This window comes from Scyliorhinus torazame, chromosome 13 (genome assembly GCF_047496885.1).
Source record: "Scyliorhinus torazame isolate Kashiwa2021f chromosome 13, sScyTor2.1, whole genome shotgun sequence".
Lineage (NCBI taxonomy): Eukaryota > Metazoa > Chordata > Chondrichthyes > Carcharhiniformes > Scyliorhinidae > Scyliorhinus > Scyliorhinus torazame.
The window spans coordinates 227,805,508-227,832,040 of record NC_092719.1 but is presented as its reverse complement, the minus strand read 5'-3'; the positions used below and the strand labels follow the sequence as shown (position 1 = coordinate 227,832,040).

Sequence of the window (26,533 nt, the reverse complement as noted above, 5' to 3'; positions counted from 1 at the left end):
ACCCAACACTAAGGGCAATTTTGGACACTAAGGGCAATTTTTTTATCATGGCCAATCCACCCAACCTGCACATCCTTGGACTGTGGGAGGAAACCGGAGCGCCCGGAGAAAACCCACGCACACACAGGGAGGATGTGCAGACTCCGCAGACAGTGACCCAAGCCAGAATTGAACCTGGGACCCTGGAGCTGTGAAGCAATTGTGCTATCCACAATGTTACCGTGCTGCCCACATAATGTTGTAGAACATAATGTTTTATGAAGAGAGGAAGGAGGAGTGAAACATAAATGAAGTGGCCTTGCTGAGGTGTCCCTGCCAGAAGAAGTGGTGGGTAAGTGCTCACAGTTTGCATAGGGCAGCTGGGACCTTGTAGCTGCTGTGGGTGGTGTTCTCTTTCATATCTGGGGGCTAGTCTAGCTGGTGGGGGTCTCCTGCAATCTCGGGCGAAGTGTCCTGACTGCCCACAGTTGTAACATGACCCCTGGGGCACGTAAGGTGGAGCAGGCTCTCTGGGGTATTGCTCCCTTGGATATGGTTCCCTGGGTGTGGGACGTTGGGGCTGTTGGTGTCTTTGCTGGTTCGGGGGGCATTTGTGGGCTGATTCCGTTGCTGTTTCAGGGGGGCTTGACATTCTCGTGCGTAATGTCCTAATTGTCCGCAATTGTAACATTCTTGAGCTTTGGGCTGGGGTTGGCTGTTCCTGCCCTCATTTACCCATGCGGGGTTCTGGTGCGCTTTAACTGGGTCCATTTCTACCTGCTCTTCATCGGGTGCTAGAAATGCGGTTTTGCCTGCAATTGATTGCTCCCAAGCGCGGGACAATCTTTTTAAAACCCACTTTTTGTTGTGCGCTTCTTCTGAGGAGTCATAATTGGTACAGGCTTTTTGTCCTGCCTCTGTGGCATGGGAGATAAGGGTGCGGGTCCATTTGGCCATATCGTCTGGGGACAAATGGGCGCGGTCTAAGTTGCTGAAAACGGCTGTAAAATGGATCCACAGGCATCCAGCAAACGCTGTGGGGTGTTCTGTCTTTTTGTGCCTGCACTTATTCAGGCCTTCTACTGGGTCACCTCTGTTGTAACCGATCGCGTCTAGGATCGCCGCGTGCATCTCTGCAAGGGTGCCTCCTCCTACATTCTGTGGGTCGGGAAGGGCTGCTACAACAGAAGGGTCTAAGCTCAAAACTGTGAGCTTCACTTGCTCTCGCTCATCCAGGCCGTACATGGTCGCCTGCTGCTTCACTCTAGCAAAGAAGTGGTGGGGGTCTGAGGTGGGGAGGAACGGTGTGATCTTTTTGCACGCGTCCCGTAATTGGGTTAAGGGGGTGGTGTAAAGGAATTCTGCGCCTCCTTCCGATGTGACTGTGCGGTGGGTAGTGACTGGATTCATGGGAACCTGATCTATCTGCTCTGTGGGGGGTTGGGATGCGTTTCTCTTTTGGGGCTTTCCTTGCGCACATGTTCCCTGAGCATATCTATGCGCGGTTTCGTTTAATTCTTGCCAATCAGGGCCGTCTTCCTCATCTAATTGGGATCCAAAGGTGCTTTGAAACCCATTTTGCACTGAAAGCACAGACTGCAGTTCCACAATCTGCTTCCTGCATTTCGCATGATCCACTGAGCTTTGTCTGTGCTCCATGGTGGCAGCATGGAGTGCTCTTAACGCTGCCTTTAATTTGCTGCACTGCCTTTGCAATGCCTCGACCTGTTTCTCTGTCTCTTCTCTTACCAGGACTGCACGTTGCGTGTCCTGATAGGCCTTTTCGTATTGGGTTTGGAAGCTGCTCAGATGCGCTAGACAAGACTGGGGTGCCCTCTTGGCATCATCCACCTCTCCGTCCTTTGCTGCCAACTTCCTTCTTAATTCTATATTCTCTTTCTCGATCTCGCTAACATCGACCTTGCTCATTCGATGTGTCTCCTCTATCTCTTTGCGGAGCGTCTGAATGACCTCCTCTGTGCCTCGCAATTGTGCCAGACAGGACACGATTGCCATCGGCTTGCGAGCTTTTCCTAAGCTTTTCTTATGGATCTCTGACAGGTTCTCCCACCAAGTATGTCCTATACTCCCGGGTCCTGTTTCCTCATTATCACAGAATTCACTCCAACGGGGCCATCCTTTCCCTTTGAGATATTTTCTGATCCCTTCTTCCCAAATGGGACACTGTCCTACTCTGCTGCTGGTCGCTGCGACCACAAATTCCTGGGGTTTCATCAGGCGTTTCATTGCCATTTTCTCTTTCTGAATGCTCTTTTAAAATTTGGAACGAGGGGTACTAAGGCGGTGCTGTAAACACGGATACGGCGTTCGCTAATTTCCGGAATACAAACTCCCGACAGTTTTTCGCAACAAAAATCTATCAGTTTTACCTTATAGCCCTGTTAGTTACGCATGCATTTACACGCTTCCGAATTATGAGGATTGATCAGAACCGCTTGAACACTTGTGGTTTTTCTGTTCCCAATTGGATTCTAAATTCAAATTTTGGGTTCTCCCGGAGTGGTTAGGCCACTTCTAAATCGGGTCCCGTCAGAATCAGCCAGTAAATGTTGCTAACTTTTGGTTGGTTCAATTTGCTCTGTTTTATAACCTTTGCTCTAGAGTCGCCAGGTATCTTTGTGATACCGCCACGAGGTTCAAGTTCAAGTACTGATCAATAACTCAACACACCAATTACTAAGATTCAAATCAAAACACATTTATTATATACAGTAAGTCACTACTTATGCATTTAACTCTACGTTCTAGACTATTTCTATCACTAAAAGGCCTATACTTAGCTTCGGAATTGGCCCACCAGGTCAGGGGAACAAATGGCCTTTCGTTCAGGTCCTGAGTCTGCGGGATTCAAAAGCTGGTATGGACTTGTAGCTAGGAGCGCCTATCTCGTAGCGAGCGTTGACTGGAGACTTACTTGGTTGATGCGGCAGCTGGGCAGTTCACTCTCAGGGGTTGATTCGCGTTGTTAAGTGACCCTGCCAAGAAGGACGATTTGAACTTGGGGACTCTATTTTATAGTCCCCAGGGGCTTCCCGCCCCTTTGGGTGGACCCCGTACCTGGTTCCAAGTGATTGGACTGCGTTCCGATCACTTGGATCGATTTCTCCAATACTGGAGTTGTTCCCTGATCGCTGGGAGTCCCTGAGTGTCGGTTGGTCTTCCTTTGTCTTGGCTCCTGCTGGCGCCGAGGAGTCTGGCTTGGCCTTATTCACCTTAAATGTTTCCATTGTACCCGGGGATCGCTCATTAGTATGCAGATGGCTGTGAGTTTCAGTGCTGTCTGGGCTTTTGCAAGTTCTAATACACAGGATTTCTGCACTTGCTGGTTTTTGCCTGTGTTGACTGAATTTCCCTGCAGCCTTTGCGGATCTCCATTTTAAGTCGGGAATTGGCCAACCCAGGTGGCTACAGGGCGAAACCCACGCTAACATGGGGAGAATGTGCAAACTCCACACGGACAGTGACCCGGAGCCGGGATCGGACCTGGGCCTCGGTGCATGAGGCAGCAATGCTATCCACTGCGCCACCGTGCTGCCCTTTATGAACTTTGTTTTAAGCTCCTTTACTGTAACCCTTTTGTATGTAGATACTATCACTTTTACAGGGATCGATAAGAGAACTTAAAGGGGAAAGAATGTGGCAGCGTGGCCCCTTTAAGGGGCAATACTTCACAGGCCCCGTGTCAGGCCTACAGCCTATGGGGACACAGTGTGTGAACATAGGCCAATCAGGAGTTTTGGCAATTCCCTGGCCGTTGGGACTTGGTTAGAGTTATCTGGGAATCGTGGGAACAAGGCCTGTGTGTTTGTTAGTTGTGCTGTCTGGAGAACATAGTTCTCCGTGGTTCAATAAACCTCGTTTGTGTTTCCGCACTGCTTCATCGATCACCTCGCAGTATAACATCCTCCAAGCCATTCACTAGCCGCACTTCCTTTATTGCTCTTCCTTTAGCGTCACTGGGTCAAAATCCTGGAACTCCCTCCCTAATAGCACTGTGGGTGTGCCTACACCACATGGACTGCAGCGGTCCAAGAAGGCAGCTCACCACCACCTTCTCAAGGTCAATTAGGGATGGGCAATAAATACTAGCTCGCCAACGAGACCCACTATCCAAGAATGAATAATTAAAACCACAAGCTATTGTAAAGCACCTGAGCGAATATACTTTCTCATTCTCCCTCAATGCCCATAATTAGGGTTTTGATTTAATTTGGATAAATTCGACTGAACATTTCAATAACTTGTATTAGTGCTATCACCTTTCGTTTATAAAATATATCAGCTACAATCAGCACCTTACAGTTAATGGTGTAAATTCTTTTGGTAACCAGGGGCGAAATTCTCCGTTATCGGCGGAAAGTCCGCCGATCGGCGCAAAAAACGGCGCAAATCCCACTTGCGTCACGTCATAAAACTGGGACGATAGTCTCCGGCCCGAAATGGGCTAGCAGCGACGTAACGGGATCCGCGCTTGCGCAGTGGTTCACGCCGTGCAGCGTCATACGCGCTGCACGGCGTGACGGCTCATAAGGCCGCGCAGCTCCCCCCCACCCGACCGGAACACCTGACCGCAACACCCGACTGGATGGCTGGCCGTCGCTCAGCCCCGAGGTTCGAGTCACGCGATGTGGAGGCGCTCCTGGACGCGGTGGAGCAGAGGAGGGACGCCCTGTATCCCGGGCACGGCCGCAGAATTGCCCCACGCCACAGCCGGCGTCTGTGGAGGGAAGTGGCAGAGGCCGTCACCGCTGTGGCCCTGACACCACGGACAGGCACCCAGTGCCACAAGAAGGTAAACGACCTCGTCAGAGCAGGCAGGGTGAGCCTCCCCCATATCCCCCCTCCCCCATATCCCCCCTCCCCCATATCCCCCCCCCATATCCCCCCTCCCCCATATCCCCCCTTCCCCATATCCCCCCTCCCCCATATCCCCCATATCCCCCTCCCATATCCCCCCTCCCCCATATCCCCCCTCCCCCATATCCCCCATATCCCCAAGTGAATCCAGCCCTAACCTTAACCTCTGCAATGCACGCGCAACCGATGGCGTGCATTCATATACCTGCCTAACAGTGTTGCCTTTTACCCCTGCCACCACCACCCCACCCCCCCCCCCACAGGAGAAGCGCGCACACAACAATAGGGAGCATGTGAGGACTGGAGGAGGGCCCGCTGATGAGAGGCCACTGACCGTACACGAGGAAAGGGCCCTGGAACTGGCTGGCGGACCTGAGGACCGGGAGGTTGCTTATGCAGAGGTCGGGGGCCCACGAGCAAGTGAGCCACCAACAGCCCGTCCCCATATCCCCCCTCCCCTATATCCCCCTCCCCCGTATCACCTGATCACTGCCTGATGTCTAACCATGCATGCTTCATTGTGTATCGCAGGACCAAACGTCCAGGCACCCATCCCCGCAGATGCACACCGCCCGCAGGATGCCCCTCGGAGACCACAGGAGATGGAGAGACCCGCGCCCTCCAGCATGCGACGCCCGCAGGATGCCCCTCGGAGACCACGGGAGACGGAGAGACCCGGACCCTCCAGCATGCGACGCCCGCAGGATGCCCCTCGGAGACCACGGGAGACGGAGAGACCCGGACCCTCCAGCATGCGACGCCCGCAGGATGCCCCTCGGAGACCATGGGAGACGGAGAGACCCGGACCCTCCAGCATGCGACGCCCGCAGGATGCCCCTCGCACACCACGGGAGACGGAGAGACCTGGAGCAACAGGGAGACGACACACCCGTCACGTGCGGGAGCGACCACCCAGCGATGAGGGGGGCAGCCACAGGCCCCCGTCACATCCGAGCCAGGACACCACTACCCAGGACACCACTATCCAGGACACCCCTACCCGGGACACCACTACCCAGGACACCCCTACCCGGGACAGCACTACCCGGGACACCACTACCCAGGACACCCCTACCCGGGACAGCACTACCCGGGACAGCACTACCCAGGACACCCCTACCCGGGACAGCACTACCCGGGACAGCACTACCCGGGACAGCACTACCCGGGACAGCACTACCCAGGACACCCCTACCCGGGAAGACGAAATACCGGACAGTGACTCAGAGTGGATGGGTGGAGACGAACCCCCACCCCAAAGTGCCATGGAGTCAGAGTGGGACGAAGAGCACGACACAACGCCACTGCTGTCACCAACACCCTCCACCATCGCAGAAACACTCACCACGGTTGGGCACTTTAGTGATGAGGCGTCTGGTACACTCACTGGTGCGCACAACACAGCCGTCCCGGTACAGCAGGTGGAGGTAGGAGCAGCAGAGGGACCAGGCCAAGCGAACATCTGCCGCCCAGATGGATCCCGGGTTCCTGCAGTTACCACACCCACACATAGATCCGATGCAACCACTGACACGGAGACGAGCGAATAGGGTGACGGGTGGCTTGCGGCGGCTGCGGTCGCAGGTGGAGGAGTCCACCCGCGTCCAGGAGCTGGGAGTGGTCCCGGTCATGCGTGCCACTCAGGCTGATACCGCACGGGTGGCGTCCGCGGTGGAGGCAATGGGTGCGACGGTGTCAGACATGGGGAACGGTTTGCGAGGCCTGGGGCCTTCTGTGCAGGCGGCGTCTGTGGCCCAGGAAATGGCTGCCCTCTCACAGGAGGCCATGAGCCAGTGCCAGCGCCAGATGGCAGAGGCGCTCAACGCCATAGCCCAGTCTCAGCAGGCCATGGCCCAGTCTCAGCAGGCCATGGCCCAGTCTCAGCAGGCCATAGCCCAGTCTCTGCAGGCCATGGCCCAGTCTCTGCAGGCCATGGCCCAGTCTCTGCAGGCCATGGCCCAGTCTCAGCAGGCCATCGCTGAGGGCATCGGCGCCAGTGGCCATGTGCGAGCCGGCGTCGCACTGTCACAGACAGGGTTTGACAACCCCCTGGGCTCCATGGCTGCAAACCTGCAGACCCCTGTCGATACCAGCACGGGCCTCCAGGACTGGCAGCGCCGTTCGCATCCCCCACCCATGTAGAGGCCTGGGGGCCATCGGGCACCCCGAGGGAGGAGGAGGTGGTGTGGTCCGTCCCGGCTCCCTCTGTAGGGGAGGTCCCGGTACACCGCGACACCTCGGACTCCCCCCCTTCCGTCCCAGGTGCATCGGGTGGGCAACGGGCAGGACAGGCTGGCAGCTCGCCATCCCAGTCGCCCGGGCCGCAGCCTGGCCCATCTAGGCCAGGACGCCCCAGGAAACGGCCGCCAAAGGGATCCAGTGTCAGAGGGCATGAATCACAGGAGTCCACCTCCAGTTCTGCTGTACCGTCTGGGGAACCACGTAGACGTAGTCAAAGGGCCCGTAAGGCCAAACAATTAGACACTGAGTAAGTTGGCACGGGTGCAGGGCACAGATGAGTTTTAGGGGAGGTGTCCCTCCAGCCTGGGCGGCTGCCGCCTGCCCCTCTGCGGCAGCCTGCGCCGCCTCTCTGGCACGCTCCTCCTCCTCCTCCTCCTCCTCCTCATCCAGGGCAACATAGACATGAGCGGCTGCCACCACGGCGGCCAACATCGCTGGATGGTCTGAAAACATGACGGCCTGGTGGGGGGGGAGGGGAACGACGACATGTCATCATTGCCCATATCCCCTCCTCCCCCCAGCCAGGTGGCATGGACCGCATGGGTCCAACTGTTGGAGGCTGGCACCTGGCCAGGTGGACCAACTCATTTGCCCTCCCATCACCCAGCCCGGCACGGACACCCTCCCCAACCTCCACCCCAGCACGGACCCCCCCCAACCCCCAACCTCCACCCCAGCACGGACCCCCCCCAACCCCCAACCTCCACCCCAGCACGGACCGCCCCCAACCCCCAACCTCCACCCCGGCACGAACCCCCTCCCCAACCTCCACCCCAGCACGGACCCCCCCCCCAACCCCCAACCTCACCCCAGCACGGACCCCCCCCAACCTCCACCCCAGCACAGACCCCCCCCAACCCCCAACCTCCACCCCGGCACGGACCCCCCCCAACCCCCAACCTCCACCCCAGCACGGACCCCCCCCAACCCCCAACCTCCACCCCAGCACGGACCCCCCCAACCCCCAACCTCCACCCCAGCACGGACCCCCTCCCGGCACTCCCCCGGAGCCCAGCCTACTCTAACCACCCCCCCCCCCCCCGCCGCCGCACACACACACACACAAGCCGAGACACACCTCTCCTCACGCAATCAGTCTGCGGCCACGCCATTTCCTGCCCAGAGCCAACGCCCCAGGCCGTCACTCACCTCCTCGCTGGTCGGCGTGAGCCTGGAGCACCGGGTCACGCCGATGAAAAGGAGGTTTGATTCACGTCGACGTGAACGGTCATCACATCGACGGGACTTCGGCCCATCCGGAAGGGAGAATATCGGAAGGCCGAAAATCGGCTGCCTTGCGCAGACCCGTGACATTCTCCGCGGCAGCGGCGCCATTAACGCCCCGCCGACTTTTCTCCCTTCGGAGACTTCGGCGGGGGCGGGATTCACGGCGGCCAACGGCCATTCTCCGACCCGGCGGGGGGTCGGAGAATGACGCCCCAGAAGTGGGACAGCACTTGCCTCCGGATCTGCGACCAGAATAGAAACAGCAGCAGATCCGGCAACAAAACAGTTCTTGCATTTCAAAATTTTCATTTTTTTCATCCAAATAATTCAGGGTAAAAGGAAAATGAAAGGCTTGCATTTCCATTCGATCTTCCACAACCTCCGGACATTGGAATGTGATTTAAATCCAATTAACCCCACTTAAAGTGTGGTCACTGCTGTAGTGTGCACAGCAAAACCCAGTACAGGGGAATTGACTAGATAATGTCTTTTAGTGATGTTGATTCAGAGAGAATGTTGGCCTGGCCACTGGCAAGATTTATCTTGCTATTCTTCTAGTGCACACTTTGGATTGAAGGCATTGTCTGAAAGATAGCGGGCGGGATTCTCCGTCCAGTTATGCTAGAATTACGATCGGGCGAACAATCGCGCATCAGTGAAAATCGATGCGGCCGCTGGGCACCCAACAGGTCGGCATGCTCCAAATCCTCGATTGCAGCATGAATCTGTTCGCATGTCGCACCGGAGTGGGCAAGCAAACTGTACAGTAACGGTCGTTAGCATATCATTGAGGGGCCCAATCCGCCAGGCAGATGTGACGCCGCCGCGGTTCACGTGTGGTATTTAAAAACAGGAACCGAGCTCTGCTGCTGAGGGCAAGTGAGGAGGGAAAACAGGTTTCTAAAAGCACAACAGTGGCTGCCAGTTGTGCCGCAGGCTGGAGGGCCGTCGGCCATGGCCGAGGGCGGGGGGGGGGGGGGAGGAGTAGCAGGGCATGACCAGGGGGGTGGCTGGGCGCAAGCCGCCATGGCCACGGTCTGCAAGGCAGCGGCCTGGCTGCTGCGCACTCCAGGCTGCCCACATCTCCCACATATATGCAGAGCGCCACCAGCGACGCGCCCCCTCCCCCAGGAACCCCCGGACCCCAGCCGACACATCAATGGGATGTGCATCGCCCAGCGCAGCCAGCGGTCCACCAGGTGCTGGCAACTCTCAGTATGCCCATCTGAGGGGGAGCCTGAGGTGGGGGAGGGAGGGGATGCAGAGGACACCCTAAACAGCGGATGCATGCAATGAGGCCCTTGCCACCCTCCCGTGCAATGCCCACCCCGCCCCCCCATTCTCCCCTCACAGGGCGGATGCCCCACCAGTGGCACCATCAGCCAGGAACCCCACAGGACCACCATCCGGCACCAAGCCCTGCCTACCCGCTGCACCCCCACTCCCATCGATCCTACAGTTACGATCCCAAAGAATGCCCACCCCCCTCACCCAGCCCTTTCCGCAGCCCCTGCCCGCATGCATGCCACCAGGCATGGCGCCAGTCAGTGGCATGCAGTATCCCTCCAGCATCCAAGTGGCACCCAGCTGGTGGGGTAGCACACGGCCCACACAAGGAAGGGCACACAGTTGACCCCACAGCAGGGCGCAGGACAGGGATTGCAGAGTGTAACCCTGGCAGGGACGGGTTGGGGGGGGAAGGGAAGAGAGTGTCGGGGGGTACAGCTAGGGCGTAGGGCAAGGGCTGAAATGCAGGCCATGGTCACTGTGCAGTCCATTGGACCTGGTTGGGCACTGGAGTACTCACCATGCGAACATGCCTACCCTAACCCCCTGCAGAGAATGGATTTCGGTGCATAGCCGGGTGTGGTTGGCAATTGCCTGGCTGCCGCAGCCCACGTGGATGTATAGAGGCTGCTCGGGGAGGACCCTGCAGAACAGAAGCCTTCCCCAGCGGAGCAGGAGCCATCTGGTGACGATGGAAAGCCGGTCGCCCAACAGGCTGAGGAGGAGACGGGAAGGGGGAGTCGGATCAGACCCCGTGTACACCAGCCGTGCCTGCCATACTGCACCTGCCAGACCGAGCGTAAAGCCAAAGACTGCGGCTGAGCAGGGAGACCATGCCACATCTCTGCCAGATGTTGGTGCATCTGGAACCGTGGGAGTATGGGGGAGGACACCCTCTTCCGGTGGCCGTCAAGTTGACGTTGCCCTGAACTTATTTGCCACAGGGCCCTTCCAGGTTCTGAGTGGGGAAATGTTTGGGATAGCTCCCAGACCTTCGAGCACAGGTGCAGCCGCATCAGAAGTGAAAGTGACCTGTATATCCTGCCCTGTGACCCGGGACCTCTTCGGCAGCCGTCTGGACATGCCCGGCAGTCAGCCGGGTGTCACTGGTGGAGTGGTGCCAGCCTGCTCTGCCCGCTGCCAATAGGATGTGTTATGAGCCAGGGTTTAGAGAACCCCAAAGTGTATCATGGAGTTCACCTGACCCACAACTTTTAATAGATTGTGGTACGGGGAGCACACGGCCCACTCTACAGGTGTGGTACAGCAGAAATGGAAAAGTGTTTTTTAAAGCAAAACAATGTTTATTCTATGAACTCAAGTTAACCTTTTTAAAACATACAGTGAACATCTTAGCAACCATCAATTCAAATACAACCCCCAAAGAATACAACACTAAGGAATCCTTCAAGCTTTCCTTTTAACATCCATACGACTGAAAAACAAAACCTTTAACAGAAGCACATCAGGTTAAAGTCACTACTGAAAACATTTATAATTCTGAATTCACCAAATGATCAAGAGATAGGCTTTTCATGGCAGAGAGATCAACAGTACACCTGCTATGTCTGGCTTCAGCTCCAACACTGAAAACGAAACTAAAACACACCCTGCAGCAAACAGCCGAAAACTTAAGTAAAAAGCTGACAGACAGCCCAGCTCCACCCGCTCTCTGACATCACTGCAGTAGTAAACACCCATTTCTTAAAGGTACTCTCACTACAGATATGTATCTACACACCCATTTATAAACACCCATTTCTTAAAGGTATTCTCACATGGCATCTCCCCCCAAGAAAAAAAAATAAACCATCAACTTCGAGATGGATTCATTTTTCACCTTTTCGCTATCCTTTAAGAAATGCACACAGTAAATATACTTTTTTGTTTCAAAAAAACAACACTCGCAAACAGGTATAATAATATAGTCCATTTTTTTTTCTTCTTCCTCCAACTGAAATCCTTCTCGATTGACAGTCTCTTTGAACAAGAAGGTCTCTGCACGATCCGTCCATTTCTCTACGCTTCGGCATTTCTCTTTAAAATCAAATACTTTAATTCAATCTGGTCACAGAATCCCTTGCAATTCTCCAACACAGGAGCATTGGTTATCACAGCTTTCAGGCAGTCAAATGCCTGATGAAACTCTGCTGTCCATTGAAATTTTCGACGTTTTTTCAGCAGGTCCATCAGTGGAGCAATCACCCTACAAAACATTTGCACACATGTTCGATCAAATCCACTCATGCCAAGAAATCGCATTATTTCCCGTTGTCTTGAGGGTATTGAAAACTCCTCAATAACTGTTGGTTTCACATCCCGTGTGACCATTCGACCCTGTCCGATTGTATGGCCAAGGAAAGTGACTTGGGCTTTTCCAAATTCACTTTTGGGCTAGGTTTATCACCAAACCAGCCTCCTGAAATCGATCGAATAACTCCATCAGATGTTTTAAATGTTCTTTCCATGTCTGGCTGAAAACTACCAGGTCGTCGATATATACCACACAATTGGGTAATCCTGAAACAACCTTGTTAGTTAACCGTTGAAATGTGGCTGGGGCGTTTTTCATGCCAAATGGCATAACTTTGAATTGGTATATACCATCTGGAGTCACAAAAGCTGAAATCTCCTTCGCCCTTTCGGATAAAGCTACCTGCCAGTAACCTTTGAGTAAATCCAGTTTGGAAATAAAAGCTGATTGTCCCACTTTCTCAATGCAATCCTCCAAACGTGGGATAGGGTAAGAGTCTGTTCTTGTAACTGCATTAACCTTTCTATAGTCCACACACAACCGTTGGGTACCGTCTGGTTTTGGTACCATCACTATGGGTGAGCTCCATTGGCTGCAACCCACTTCAATTATGGCATTCTTCAGGATACTCTCAATCTCTTTGTTAACCTGTGCCATTTTTAAAGGATTAAGTCTATATGGATGTTCTTTGATAGGAACAGCATTTCCCACATCTACCATATATAACCATGTATAACCATTTTAGTACTTCCAATTTATCTCTACAAACTTGCCCATGTGATATCAATAACTTTCAGGTCAGTCCGTTTTTCCGCTGGAAGGTAACTCAACAATTTACCCCAATTTTTAAAAACATCCTCGTTTTCCAATTTAATTTGAGGTATGTCAAATTCACAGTCATCTGGATTTGGTTCGTCACTGAGTTAGAATCATTAAAACCTCCTCCTATTGCTCTCCTTCCCTTTCAAAGTACCTTTTAAGCATATTCACATGACACACTCGGTGAGTCTTCCTTCTATCTGGTGTTTTTACCACATAATTCACCTCACTTAATTTCCTTTCAATCTGATAAGGTCCACAAAACCTAGCTTTTAAAGGTTCATTGACCACTGGTAACAACACTAAAACTTTATCTCCACAGGCAAAACTACGAACTTTGGATTTCTTGTCCGCTACCCGTTTCATCACATTTTGTGCAACTTTTAAATGTTGTCTAGCCAATTCACCTGCTCTATTTAATCGTTCCCTAAAATTTGACACATAATCTAATAATGTAATTCCTGATTTCTCACTCACTAATTTTTCCTTAATCAATTTAAGTGGTCCTCTTGTCTCATGACCAAAAATAAGTTCAAAAGGACTAAATTTGGTTGACTCATTAGGTGCATCCCTAATTGCATACAGTACAAATGGAATTCCTTTATCCCAATCCTCTGGATAATCTTGACAATAAGCCCTCAACATTGTCTTTAATGTCTGATGCCACCTTTCTAACGCTCCCTGCGATTCTGGATGGTATTCAGTTGATTTAAATTGTTTTATTCCTAAGCTATCCACAACTTCTTTGAATAACCTTCCGGTAAAATTCGATCCTTGATCCGATTGTATTTCTGTGGGTAGTCCATATCTAGTAAAGAATTTAAGTAACTCCTCCACAATCTTTTTCGCTGTAATATTACATACTGGAATGGCCTCTGGAAACCTAGTCGACACATCCATTATAGTCAAAAGATATTGATTCCCACTTTTAGTTTTAGGAAGCGGTCCTACGCAATCAATTAGGACCCTTGGAAAAGGTTCCTCAAATGCTGGAATGGGTATTAAGGGCGCTGGTTTTATCACTGCTTGAGGTTTCCCTATCACTTGATATGTGTGACATGATTGACAAAATTTAACTACATCTGTATGTAGTCCAGGCCAATAAAAATGTTTTTGGATTTTAGCTTGACCTTTCCTTATTCACAAATGACCTCCCACTGGTACCTCATGTGCAACTCGCAACACCTCCTTTCTATACCCTACCGGCAATACTACTTGATGAACTTCTGCCCACTTTTCATCCGCCTGCATATGTACAGGTCTCCATTTCTCATCAAGACTTCACTTTTACGGTAATAACACTCTGGAATACACTCAGATTCCTCTTCCGTATATGCTTTCCGATACATCCGTTTTATTTCTATATCTTTTTGTTGTAACTCCGCCAATTTTCCTGAACTAAAAATATCCGCCTCATCCTCCACCTGTTCTTGTTCTTTTTCAACCAACTGATCAAAAATCGTTCCTGATAATTGCACTTCAACTTCATCTTCACTCTTTGATTTCTCCTCTTGTCTTAACCTGTGACTTTGCGACCTTGTTACTACACAATCCGGAAAAATCCCAGGATATTCGTCCTTCAACACTTCAGTTGTCTGATTTTCCACTGGCTTATCAACCACAGTAGGCATCACTCCCACCTGCGATCCAGCTATATCATTACCCGATATAAACTGTATTCCTGGACAAGATAGTTTATCTATTACCCCTACTACCACTTCACCACTCTTCACTGGACTTTCCAACCTTACCTTACATAATGGAACACTACTCCTCTCACCCTGAATTCCACATATCACCACCTTTTCTGGCAACATTCTTCCCAAACTACATAATTCCTCATCTCTTACCATTAGAGATTGACTAGCCCCTGTATCTCTTAAAATTGTGACTTCTTTACCTGCTCCTCCTGATACACATGAGTAAACTTTACCCACACAAGTAAATTCTTCAAAGAGATCTGGCATCTTCTTATCAATCACCTCTTGATCAGGCTGTACAATCTTTTGCCCCTCTTTTGATTCACTTGGGCTTTCCTTTACCACTTTAACAAACCCCACTGTCTTATCCTGTTTTACCACATCAGCCTTCCCAGTGCTTTTCTTCAACCACCAACACTGTGACTTTACATGGCCTAGTTTATTACAGTGAAAACATTTGAAACTTTTCATTTCTTTTCCAGCCTCCTGGATTTATTTTTTAATCTGAGGTACACTCTCCTTATTATCGCCCATCAGATCACCTTTACCTTTACCACTTGAGTATTTCTCATATCCCCAGTTTCTATCCCTCACAGGCTGAAACTGATGTTGAAAACCAAGCTTTGATTTATGAACTAATTCATAATCATCTGCCATTTCTGCTGCTAATCTCGCAGTTTGAAACCTCTGCTCTTCCACATGAGGTCTCACTACATCAGGAATTGAATTTTGTAACTCCTCCAAAAGTATAATTTCTCTGAGAGCTTCATATGTTTTATTTATTTTCAAAACCCTTATCCAGCTATCAAAATTACTCTGTTTGATCCTCTCAAACTCCATGTATGTTTGACCACGTTCTTTCCTTAAATTTCTAAACCTTTGTCTGTAGGCTTCAGGCACTAGTTCATATGCACCTAAGATGGATTTTTTAACCTCCTCATACGACCCAGATACCTCCTCCGGTAGTGATACAAACACCTCACTAGCCCTACCTACCAGCTTTGTTTGAATCAGTAATACCCACATGTCCTGTGGCCATTTTTAATTTGTTTAGCCACCTTCTCAAATGAAATGAAAAAGGCTTCTACCTCCTTCTCGTCAAATCTTAGCAATGCTTCTTGACACTCTTTCTCACTATCCTCATCACTGTCATCCAACTGTACGTTTCCCTTTACAACTGCCAATTTTAACTGACTGTCATGTTTCATGGCCATTTTCTGAAGTTCAAATTCTCTCTCTTTATCTTTTTTCCTGATCTGTATCTCCTGTTCTCTTTCTTTTTGTTCTGCGAGGGTTATTCTTTCTGTTTTCCTTTCTTCTCTATCTTTTTCCTCTCTCTCTTTCTTTATCCTCTCTCTTTCTTTTTCCTCTCTCTCTCTTTTGTATTCAAGCTGCTTTAATTTTTTCTCATGTTCCATTTGTTTAATTTGTAACTGAATTTTTGCCATTTCCAATGAGTCAAACAGTATCTCAGGCACCTTTAAATGCTTAGCCACTGGCATAATGACCTCATCTTTTCGCATTTTGTCAGGTAATGTTAACTGCAATGTTTTTGCCAAATCTAACAGTCTGCTTTTAGTCTCTGTCTGTGACCGTCTCCACTCCCAAATACTTCTGAACCTCTGAAAGAGCCATTGTCCACAACACACTACCTACTTAAACTAAAATACCACACCTGAAAAGCACCCACAATATGCTCACCCCTCACTGTCTTTAAGTTCGCTAAGCCAATCCAATAGATAGACTTTTATCCCGGACAAGCCCCCAATTTGTTATGGGTCAGGGTTTAGAGAACCCCAAAGTGTATCATGGAGTTCACCTGACCCACAACTTTTAATAGATTGTGGTATGGGGAGCACACGGCCCACTCTACAGGTGTGGTACAGCAGAAATGGAAAAGTATTTTTTAAAGCAAAACAATGTTTATTCTATGAACTCAAGTTAACCTTTTTAAAACATACAGTGAACATCTTAGCAACCATTAATTCAAACACAACCCCCAAAGACTACAACACTAAGTAATCCTTTAAGCTTTCCTTTTAACATCCATACGACTTAAAAACGAAACCTTTCACAAAAGCACATCAGGGGGCTGGTTTAGCTCACTGGGTTAAATCGCTGGCTTTTAAAGCAGACCAAGGCAGGCCAGCAGCACAGTTCAATTTCCGTACCAGCCTCCCCGAACAGGCGCTGGAATGTGGCCATTGAAGCCTACTCGTGACAATAAGCGATTTTCATTTCATTTCATTTCAAGTTAAAGTCACTACTGAAACATTTAGAATTCTGAATTCACCAAATTATCAAGAGATAGTCTTTTCATGGCAGAGAGATCAACAGTACACCTGCTTTGTCTGGCTTCAGCTCCAACACTGAAAATGAAACGAAAACACACCCTACAGCAAACAGCCTAAAACGAAAGTAAAAAACTGACAGACAGCCCAGCCCCCCGACAGTACAGCGCTCCCTCAGTACTGCCCCTCTGACAGTGCAGTGCTTCCTCAGTACTGAGCCTCTGACAGTGCAGCACTCCCTCAGTACTGACCTTCTGACAGTGCGGCACTCCCTTAGTACTGACCCTCTGACAGTGCAGCACTCCCTCAGTACTGACCCTCTGACAGTGCAGCACTCCCTCAGTACTGACCCTCTGACAGTGCAGCACTCCCTCAGTATTGACCCTCTGACAGTGCAGCACTCCCTCAGTACTGACTCTCTGACAGTGCAGCACTCCCTCTGTACTGACTCTCTGACAGTGCAGCACTCCCTCAATACTCAATACTGACCCTCTGACAGTGCAGCACTCCCTCAGTACTGCCCCATTGTTTTGTGTGACCCGTGGTATATTCTATCTGAAGTACTTTGAGATTTTCCTGACGGAAATATTGAAGCGTTATGTTAATATGACTGTAATTTTGTTCAACTTTTACAGGCTATTTACAGAAGTCAGAGTAGTCTGCGTTCAGCTCACAACCAATAACTGTCAACAACTCTCTATGAAAGCTAAAATTAGCTCCTTAAAAATCAACGCAGAAATACCAAAACACGTCCACACTTTTCAAACATTTCCGACACTTCCCTTCTGCTGTTCCTCCGATTGGAAACTCTGGCATCAACTGTCAAAACTGCAATTAATGTGGTAGTAAACCGCTAAAGAACTGTTTGAAAACTCAGAAACAGACAACTAAAAAGCCACTTTTCTCTGTTGTTTTATAGTTGTGCGACCAGTGATGAAGTGTAGTCAGTCCATGTGAGCTACTCACCGGGTTCCGCGGAACACGTCTGTCCTCCAGTGAACAGAGGCTGAACACGTTATTGGAGTTCATGTCCCAAAAGGCAAGGAGTGGACTGGAATATTCCCAGGCTGAACACTAAATCTCCCTCGGCTATTCCCGATTTTAAATTTAGCCACTGTCAAAATCCAGAGATCACTTACCTCCTGATTACTCGACGAGACCATTGGTTTATGTCATCAGGGTAGGACCATGGCATGAAAACATGCACAAGTAGGTTCAGTCTATTTATGGTTTATAAATAAGCAATTGATGAGGGAAGTACAACAGTTTCAAAGGTTAACTGAGGTAATAATGAGATTAATACGTAACCAGATAATAAAGGAACACCATACAGTCAGCTGTAACACTTAATATTTAATTATTCCCAAAACTTTAACTATCCACATGCAAACAAAAACATTTAGCACAAATAAGGCTAATGGATTTTACAAAAGGTTTATTTAAATATTCCAAACGTATTCACAAAGTGCATGATGGAAAAAAGCTAACAATTGATAGATACTAAAATCCTGCAATACCACTGCCTGGTGAGCTAGGATCATAGAAACATAGAAAATAGAAGCAGGAGGAGGCCATTCGGCCCGATCATCAAGTTCAATACCCTGATCCCGCCTTCCCCCATATCCCTTGATCCCTTTAGCTCCAAGAGTTGTATCTAATTCCTTCTTGAAATTACAAAACGTTTTCACCTCAACTACTTTCTGTGGTAGCGAATTCCACAGATTCACAACTCTCTGGGTGAAGAAATCTCTCCTCACCTCAGTCCTAAAAGGTTTACCCCTTATCCTCAAACTATGACCCCCTAGTTCAGGACTCCCCACCATCGGGAACATTCTTTCTGAATCTACCCTGTCTAATCCGGTTAGAATTTTGAAAGTTTCTATGAGATCCCCTCTCACTCTTCTAAACTCCAATGAATATAATCCTAACCGACTTAGTCGCTCCTCATATGACAGTCTCACCATCCCAGGAATCAGCCTGGTAAACCTTCGCTGCTCTCCCTCCATAACAAGAACATCCTTCCTCAGATAGGGACACCAAAACTGCCCACAATACTCCAGGTGTGGCCTCACAAATGTCCTACACAATTGCAGTAAAGCATCCCTATTTTTATATTCAAATCATCTCTTGAAGGAGGAGACTAACTGAGAAACAACACAAATAAGTCAAAATCAGTGTAGTGCTATCATGGTTGTGTTGTAACCGTCTGACCACTAGGGAGTCTATTAGTATATAAGTGAATGTTAGAGTCAGGTGTCCTCAGACTGTCCTTCGTCTGTTGTTTTGTATATATTTGACCCACAGTTAATGTTAATAAATCATTTATAGCTTTAGCTACAAGTGTTCTTGTAATATAAATCAGGCCATCCAAGAAGAACATTACATGGTACCAGAGTTCAATGGTTTTAAAGAGCTGGAGGAAAAACTATCACATCATCTATGAAGACGGCACGAGGTCCCCAGGGATTTGAAGATTTTTCAGACTGCAGGAATTAACAATGTGGAGTTGTTGAAGCCACCAATGAGTCTGTCATGTGAGGGTACCTTTAAGAAATGGATGTGTAGCCGTCACAGGGGGGAGGTGGGGGCCTCGGTGTGCTCCCCGATTCGGTGGAACCACCGGTTTGCCCCGGGGAGGATGGATGGAGGGTTTCTGAGCTGGCACAGGGTAGGTATTAGAAGGATGGGGGACCGGTTTGTGGACGGGAAGTTCGCGAGCCTGGGTGAGCTGGAGGAGAAATTTGGGCTCCCCCCGGGCAACACCTTCAGATATATGCAGGTAAGGGCGTTTGTTCGGCGGCAGGTGGTGGAGTTCCCACTGCTGCCGCCACGCGGGGTCCAGGACAGGGTGCTGTGGGGGTGTGGGTTGGAGAGGGAAGGATTTCGGCAACATATCAGATGATGCAGGAGGAGGAGGAGGCCTCGGAGGAGAAGCTAAAGGGTAAGTGGGAGGAGGAGTTGGGTGAGGAGATTGATGAGGGGATGTGGGCGGATGCCCTGGGGAGGGTGAATTCTTCCTCCTCTTGCGCGAGGCTCAGCCTCATACAATTTAAGGTGCTGCATTGGGCTCACATGACCGGGACAAGGATAAGCCGGTTCTTTGGGTGTGAGGACAGGTGTGTTAGGTGCTCCGGGAGCCCAGAAAATGACCCACATGTTCTGGGCCTGCCCAGCGCTGGAGGACTTTTGGAAGGGTGTAGCGAGGACGGGGTCGAGGGTGGTAGGATCCAGGGTCAAGCCGGGCTGGGGGCTCGAAATATTTGGGGTGGCAGAGGAGCCGGAAGTGCAGGAGGCGAAAGAAGCTGGTATTCTGGCCTTTGTGTCCCTGGTAGCCCGGCAAAGGATTCTTCTTCAGTGGAAAGATGCGAGACCCCCAAGCGTGGAATCCTGGATCAGCGATATGGCAGCGTTCCTTAAATTGGAGAGGGTGAAATTCCCCTTAAGGGGATCGGTACAAGGGTTCTTCAGGTAGTGGCAACCGTTCCTAGACTTCCTGGCAGAACGTTAGAAGATGGTCAGCAGTGGCAGCAACCGGGGGGGGGGGGGGCGCATCGGGGGGGGGGGGGGGGGGGGCGGCATCGGGGGTGGGGGGGGGGGTGTTCGTTTTTCTGGAGTGGGCATGTATTTTTGCCTGTGTGTTGATGAAGGTTGTTAATTTATTATTTATGTATAGTGGGGGGGGGGGGGGGGTTGTTCTTTTCTTTCTGTATTTTGTTGTTGATATTTTGTGAAAATTTGAATAACAATTTTTTTTTAAAGAAATGGATGTGTAAACAATGTACCTTTAAGAAAACAGTGATGTCAAAGAGTGGGTGGAGCTCAGCTCAGGTCAGCCATTTTGCAGGTTTTTAGTTTCAGTTTAAAAGCAGTGTTTGTGTGTCTGTGTGTTTCCAGAGAGCTGCAGGTTTTGCAGTTCAGAAAGTGCCTGGCTGTTTTGCTGTAGCTGAAGGCAACCAAGCTAATATATCTCTGCCATTCTACAGAAACTATATATATCCTTTAACCTGATGTGATTCTGTTTAAAGGTGTTAAGTCTCTTGGAAGTTTGAAGGAACATTTTAAGGAATTATTTACTGTTGCAATATTTTCTGAGTTATCTTTGAAGTAAGGGGTGTTAAGAGATCCAATGTTTATTTAAGATGTTAAGTTGAATTCATGGAATAAACAGTGTTTTGTGTTTAAAAAACCACGTGTCCATAATTGTAATCCCACACCTAGGGAAAAAGCCGTGTGCTCGGAAAAGCAACAAATCCATTAAAGGGTGAGGTTGGTTGAACTCCATGATACATATTGAGGTTCTGAAACGCCTCACCCGATAACAATTGGGGGCTCGAGGGGGATAAAAGTCTATCTATTGGATTGGCTTTTGTGAACTTAAAGACAGTGAAGGATTGTTGCTTTTCCGGTGTGGTATTTTAGTTTAAGTGGGGGGAGTGTTGTGAACAATGGCTCTTTCAGAGGCTCAGAAGTTTTTGGGGGTGGAGAATGTCACACGTAGTACTTTACGGACAGAAACGAAACGCAGACTGTTAGATTTAGCAAGAACATTGCAGTTAACATTACCTGACAAAATGAGAAAAGGTGAGGTAATTATTTTTTTTGAAAATATGTTTATTAAGAATTTTAACAGAATTTTCAACCATATAAACCCCCCCCCCACCACCACCCCCCGTAGCAAAAAAGAAGAAAAAACATGGCAAATCAATATGATACAGAGCTTTGTACATTGGATTCCTCCCGTACACATCAGTTTTCCGGATCGTTTATGTATTTTCTTGCTCAAATGCGCCCCCCGAAGAACCCCCCTTCCCTATCCCTCCTTCTTCCCCCTCCCCCCCAGAAAGAGATATCCCCCCCTCTCTCCACCCCCCCCCCCCCCCCCCCCGGGTTGCTGCTGCTGTCAACCGAACTCCATCTAGCGCTCCGCGAAATGGTCTAGGAACGGTTGCCACCGCCTGTAGAACCCCTGTGCAGACCCTCTCAAGGCAAACTTTATCCTTTCCAATTTGATAAACCCTGCCATATCATTTATCCAGGCTTCCACACTGGGGGGCTTCGCATCCTTCCACATTAACAAGATCCTTCGCCGGGCTACCAGGGACGCAAAGGCCAGAATGCCGGCCTCTTTCGCCTCCTACACTCCCGGCTCGTCCGCTACTCCAAATAGTGCTAGCCCCCAACTTGGCTTGACCTAGACTTTCACCACCTTAGATACTGTTCTTGCAATTCCCCTCCAGAACCCATCCAGTGCCGGGCATGACCAAAACATATGGACATGGTTCACCGGGCTTCCTGAGCACCTCCCACATCTGTCCTCCACCCCAAAGAATCTACTCAGCCTCGCCCCCATCATATGCGCTCTGTGAACAACCTTAAATTGTATCAGGCTAAGCCTGGCACACGAGGAAGAGGAATTAACCCTACTTAGGGCATCAGCCCACAGCCCCTCCTCAATCTCCTCCCCCAGCTCCTCCTCCCATTTACCCTTCAGCTCCTCTACCAAAGCCTCCCCCTCTTCTTTCATCTCCTGGTATATCGCCGACACCTTGCCCTCTCCGACCCATATGCCCGAAATCACCCTGTCTTGAATCCCCTGTGCCGGGAGCAGCGGCAATTCCCTCACCTGCCGCCTCACAAACGCCCTCACCTGCATATACCTGAAGACATTTCCCGGGGGTAGTCCAAATTTCTCCTCCAGCGCCCCTAAGCTCGCAAACGTCCCGTCAATGAACAGGTCCCCCATTCTTCTAATCCCTGCCCGATGCCAGCTCTGAAACTCCCCGTCCATCCTTCCTGGGACAAACCGATGGTTGTCTCTAATTGGGGACCACACTGAGGCTCCCGTCGTACCCCTGTGTCGTCTCCACTGCCCCCAGATCTTTAGCGTTGCTGCCACCACCGGGCTCGTGGTGTACCTTGTCGGCGAGAGCGGCAGCGGTGCCGTCATCAGCGCCCCCAGGCTCGTTCCTTTGCAGGACGCCATCTCTTCCATGCCGCCCCCTCTCCCTCCATCACCCACTTACGGATCATTGCCACATTGGCTGCCCAGTAGTAGCCACCCAGATTCTGCAACGCCAACCCTCCTCTATCTCTACTACCCTCCAGGAACCCCCTCCTTACCCTCGGGGTCTTGCTCGCCCACACAAATCCCATAATGCTCCTGCTTACTCTCTTCAAGAACGCCTTGGTAATCACAATTGGGAGGCATTGGAATACAAAAAGAAACCGCAGGAGGACCACCATTTTAACCGACTGTACCCTACCCGCTAGCGAGAGTGGCAACATGTCCCACCTTTTAAAGTCCTCCTCCATCTGCTCCACCAGCCGCGTCAAATTAAGTTTGTGCAGTGCCCCCCAGCTCTTAGCTACCTGGATCCCCAAGTATCGAAAGCTCCTTTCCACCCTCCTCAACGGTAGGTCGTCTATCCCTCTTCCCTGATCCCCCGGATGCACCACAAAGAGCTCACTCTTTCCCACATTGAACTTGTAGCCCGTGAAGTCTCCAAACTCCCTTAGGATCTGCATGACCTTAACCATCCCCTCCACTGGATCCGCCACATACAGCAACAGGTCATCTGCGTACAGTGACACTCGATGTTCCTCCCCCCGTCGAACCACCCCCTTCCATTTCCCCGACTCCCTTAACGCCATGGTTCAATTGCCAATGCAAACAGCAGAGGGGACAGGGGGCACCCCTGCCTCGTCCCTCGATACAGCCGGAAATACTCCGACCTCCGCCGGTTCATGACCACACTCGCCACCGGGGCTCTATACAGGAGCTTAACCCAACTAATAAACCCTCCCCCGAACCCAAACCTCTTCAACACTTCCCAGAGATACTCACACTCTACTCGGTCAAAGCCCTTCTCCGCGTCCATAGCTGCCACTATCTCCGCCTCTCCCTCCACCGATGGCATTATAATCCCATTCAGCAGCCTCCGCACATTAGTATTTAACTGCCTGCCCTTTACAAACCCCGTCTGGTCCTCGTGAATCACCCCCGGGACACAGTCCTCAATCCTCGTAGCTAACACTTTTGCCAGCAACTTAGCATCTACGTTGAGGAGCGAGATCGGCCTATACGACCCACATTGCAGTGGGTCCTTATCCCGCTTCAGGATCAAAGAGATCGTCGCCTCTGGCATTGTCGGGGGCAGGGTCCCCCCCTCCCTTGCCTCATTGAAAGTTCTTACCAGCAACGGGTTAACAGGTCCACATACTTTCTATAGAACTCCACCAGGAACCCATCCGGTCCCAGGGCCTTCCCTGCCTGCATGCTCCCCAGTCCTGTAACCAGCTCCTCTACCCCAATTGGCGCCCCCAAACCAGCCACCTCCTGCTCCTCCACCCTCGGGAACCTCAGTTGGTCCAAGAATCGTCGCATCCCCTCTTTTCCCCCTGGGGGCTGGGACCTAGACAGCTCCTCGTAGAAGGCCTTGAATGCCTCATTCACTTTCACCGCACTCCGCACCGTAGTTCCCCTTCCATCCTTGACTCCACCTATTTCCCTCTCTGCCATCCTCTTACGGAGCTGATGTGCCAGCATCCGGCTCGCCTTCTCCCCATATTCATACATCGCCCCCTGTGCCTTCCTCCACTGTGTCTCTGCCTTCCCTGTGGTCAACAGGTCGAACTCCGTCTGGAGACTTCGCCTCTCCCTGAGTAGTCCCTCATCAGGGGCCTCTGCATATCTCCTGTCCACTCTTAAAATCTCCCCCACTAACCTCTCCCTTTCCCTACCCTCTCTCTTCACCCTATGAGCCCTGATGGAGATTAACTCTCCCCTGACCACCGCCTTCAGCGCCTCCCATACTACTCCCACCTGCACCTCCCCATTGTCATTGGCCTCCAGATACCTTTCGATGCACCCCCGCACCCTCCCACACACTTCCTCGTCTGCCAACAGTCCCACATCCAACCTCCACAACGGGCGTTGGTCCCTCTCCTCCCCCAGCTCTAATTCCACCCAGTGCGGGGCGTGGTCCGAAACGGCTATGGCCGAATATTCCATTCCCTCCACTTTCGAGATCAATGCCCTGCCCAGAACAAAAAAATCTATCCGTGAGTAGGCTTTGTGTACATGGGAGAAAAAAGAAAATTCCCTGGCCAAAGGCCTGGCAAACCTCCACGGGTCTACTCCCCCCATCTGGTCCATAAACCCCCTGAGCACCTTGGCCACAGCCGGCCTCTTACCGGTCCTGGATCTGGAACGATCCAGTGCTGGGTCCAGCACCGTGTTGAAGTCCCCCCCCCCCCATTATCAAACTTCCTACCTCCAAGTCCGGAATGCGCCCCAACATACGTTACATGAATCCAGTGTCGTCCCAGTTCGGGGCGTATACATTTACCAATACCACCCCCGTCCCCTGCAACCTACCACTCACCATCACATACCGGCCTCCGTTATCCACCACTATGTTCTTGGCCTCAAACGACACCCGCTTCCCCACCAGTATTGCCACCCCTCTATTCTTCGCATCCAGCCCTGAATGGAACACCTGTCCTACCCATCCCTTTCTTAACCTGACCTGATCTGCCACCTTCAGATGTGGCTCCTGAAGCATGACCACGTCTGCCTCCAGTCCCTTTAAGCGCGCGAACACTCGGGCCCTCTTAATTGGCCCATTTAGGCCTCTCACATTCCACGTGATCAGCCGGATTGGGGGGCTACCCCCCCCCCCTACCCCCCCCCCCTACCCCCCCCCCCCCCCCCCCCCCCCCCGCCACCGACTAGCCATCTCCTATTTTAGGCCAGTCCCCTGCCCGCGTCTCCCGCACCCTCCAGTCACCCAGACGGGGAACCCCCGCCCCGACCACCTCTTCCATTTTCAGTTCCCCCTCGGCCATTGCAGCAGCAACCCTATTGTCCCAAAAAATTTCCTTTGGGGCTCCTCCGGAGAGCCCAAACGTCCGTTCTAGCGGGAGCTGCCGAAATGTGCGGCTTAGCTCCGCATCGCCGCAACCGCAAGATGACGTAATTATGCCGGTGGTTAAGCATTTAAAGTTGCCTGAGATAGAGTTTGACTCATTGGAAATGGCAAAAATTCAGTTGCAAATTAAACAATGGAACATCAGAAAGAATTAAAGCAGCTGGAATACGAAAGTGAGAGAGAGGAAAAAGAAAGAGAAAGAGAGAGAGAGGAAAAACAAAAGGAGAGAGAAGAAAGGAGAAATGAAATAATAGCCCTAGCAGAACAAAAAGAAAAAGAAAGGGAGATACAGATCAGGGAAAAGGATAAAGAGAGGGAGTTTGAACTTCAGAAAATGGCCATGAAACATGACAATCAGTTAAAATTGGCAGACATAAAGGGAAACGTACAGTTGGATGATAGTGATGAGGATAGTGAGGAAGAGCGTCATAGTCGAAGGCTTGGTGGGAATCTATTTAAATATGTCCAAGCATTGCCAAGGTTTGACGAGAAGGAAGTGGAAACCTTTTTCATTTCATTTGAGAAGGTGGCTAAACAAATTAAATGGCCACAGAACATGTGGGTGTTACTGATTCAAACAAAGCTGGTAGGTAGAGCTAGTGAGGTGTTTGCATCACACCCGGAGGAGGTATCTGGAACATATGAGGAGGTGAAAAAATCCATCTTAAGTGCATATGAGCTAGTGCCTGAAGCTGACAGACAAAGGTTTAGAAATTTCAGGAAAGAATTTGGTCAAACATACATGGAGTTTGAAAAGCTCAAACAGAGTAATTTTGATAGGTGGATAAGGGCTTTGAAAATAGACCAAACGTATGAAGCTCTCAGAGAAATTATTCTTTTGGAGGAGTTTAAAAATTCAATTCCTGATGTAAGTGAGAACTCATGTGGAAGAACAGAGAGTTCAAACTGCGAGATTAGCAGCGGAAA

The 26,533-nt window shown here is 50.5% G+C and overlaps 1 protein-coding gene across 2 annotated transcripts in view; it reads right to left on the bottom strand.

The window, feature by feature from the left end:
- The window catches only part of LOC140388658 (6-phosphofructo-2-kinase/fructose-2,6-bisphosphatase 4-like), a 442,444-nt gene that overhangs the window by 384,646 nt on the left and 31,265 nt on the right, over positions 1-26,533 (bottom strand). Inside the window, exon 1 of one of the 2 annotated variants that reach the window (XM_072473143.1) lies at positions 17,643-17,761. The exons of the other annotated variant lie outside the window; for it this stretch is intronic. The gene's annotated coding sequence lies outside the window, so the exon portion shown is untranslated. Of the gene's footprint in view, positions 1-17,642; positions 17,762-26,533 lie in introns of those variants that run through there. 2 annotated transcript variants of the gene reach the window in all.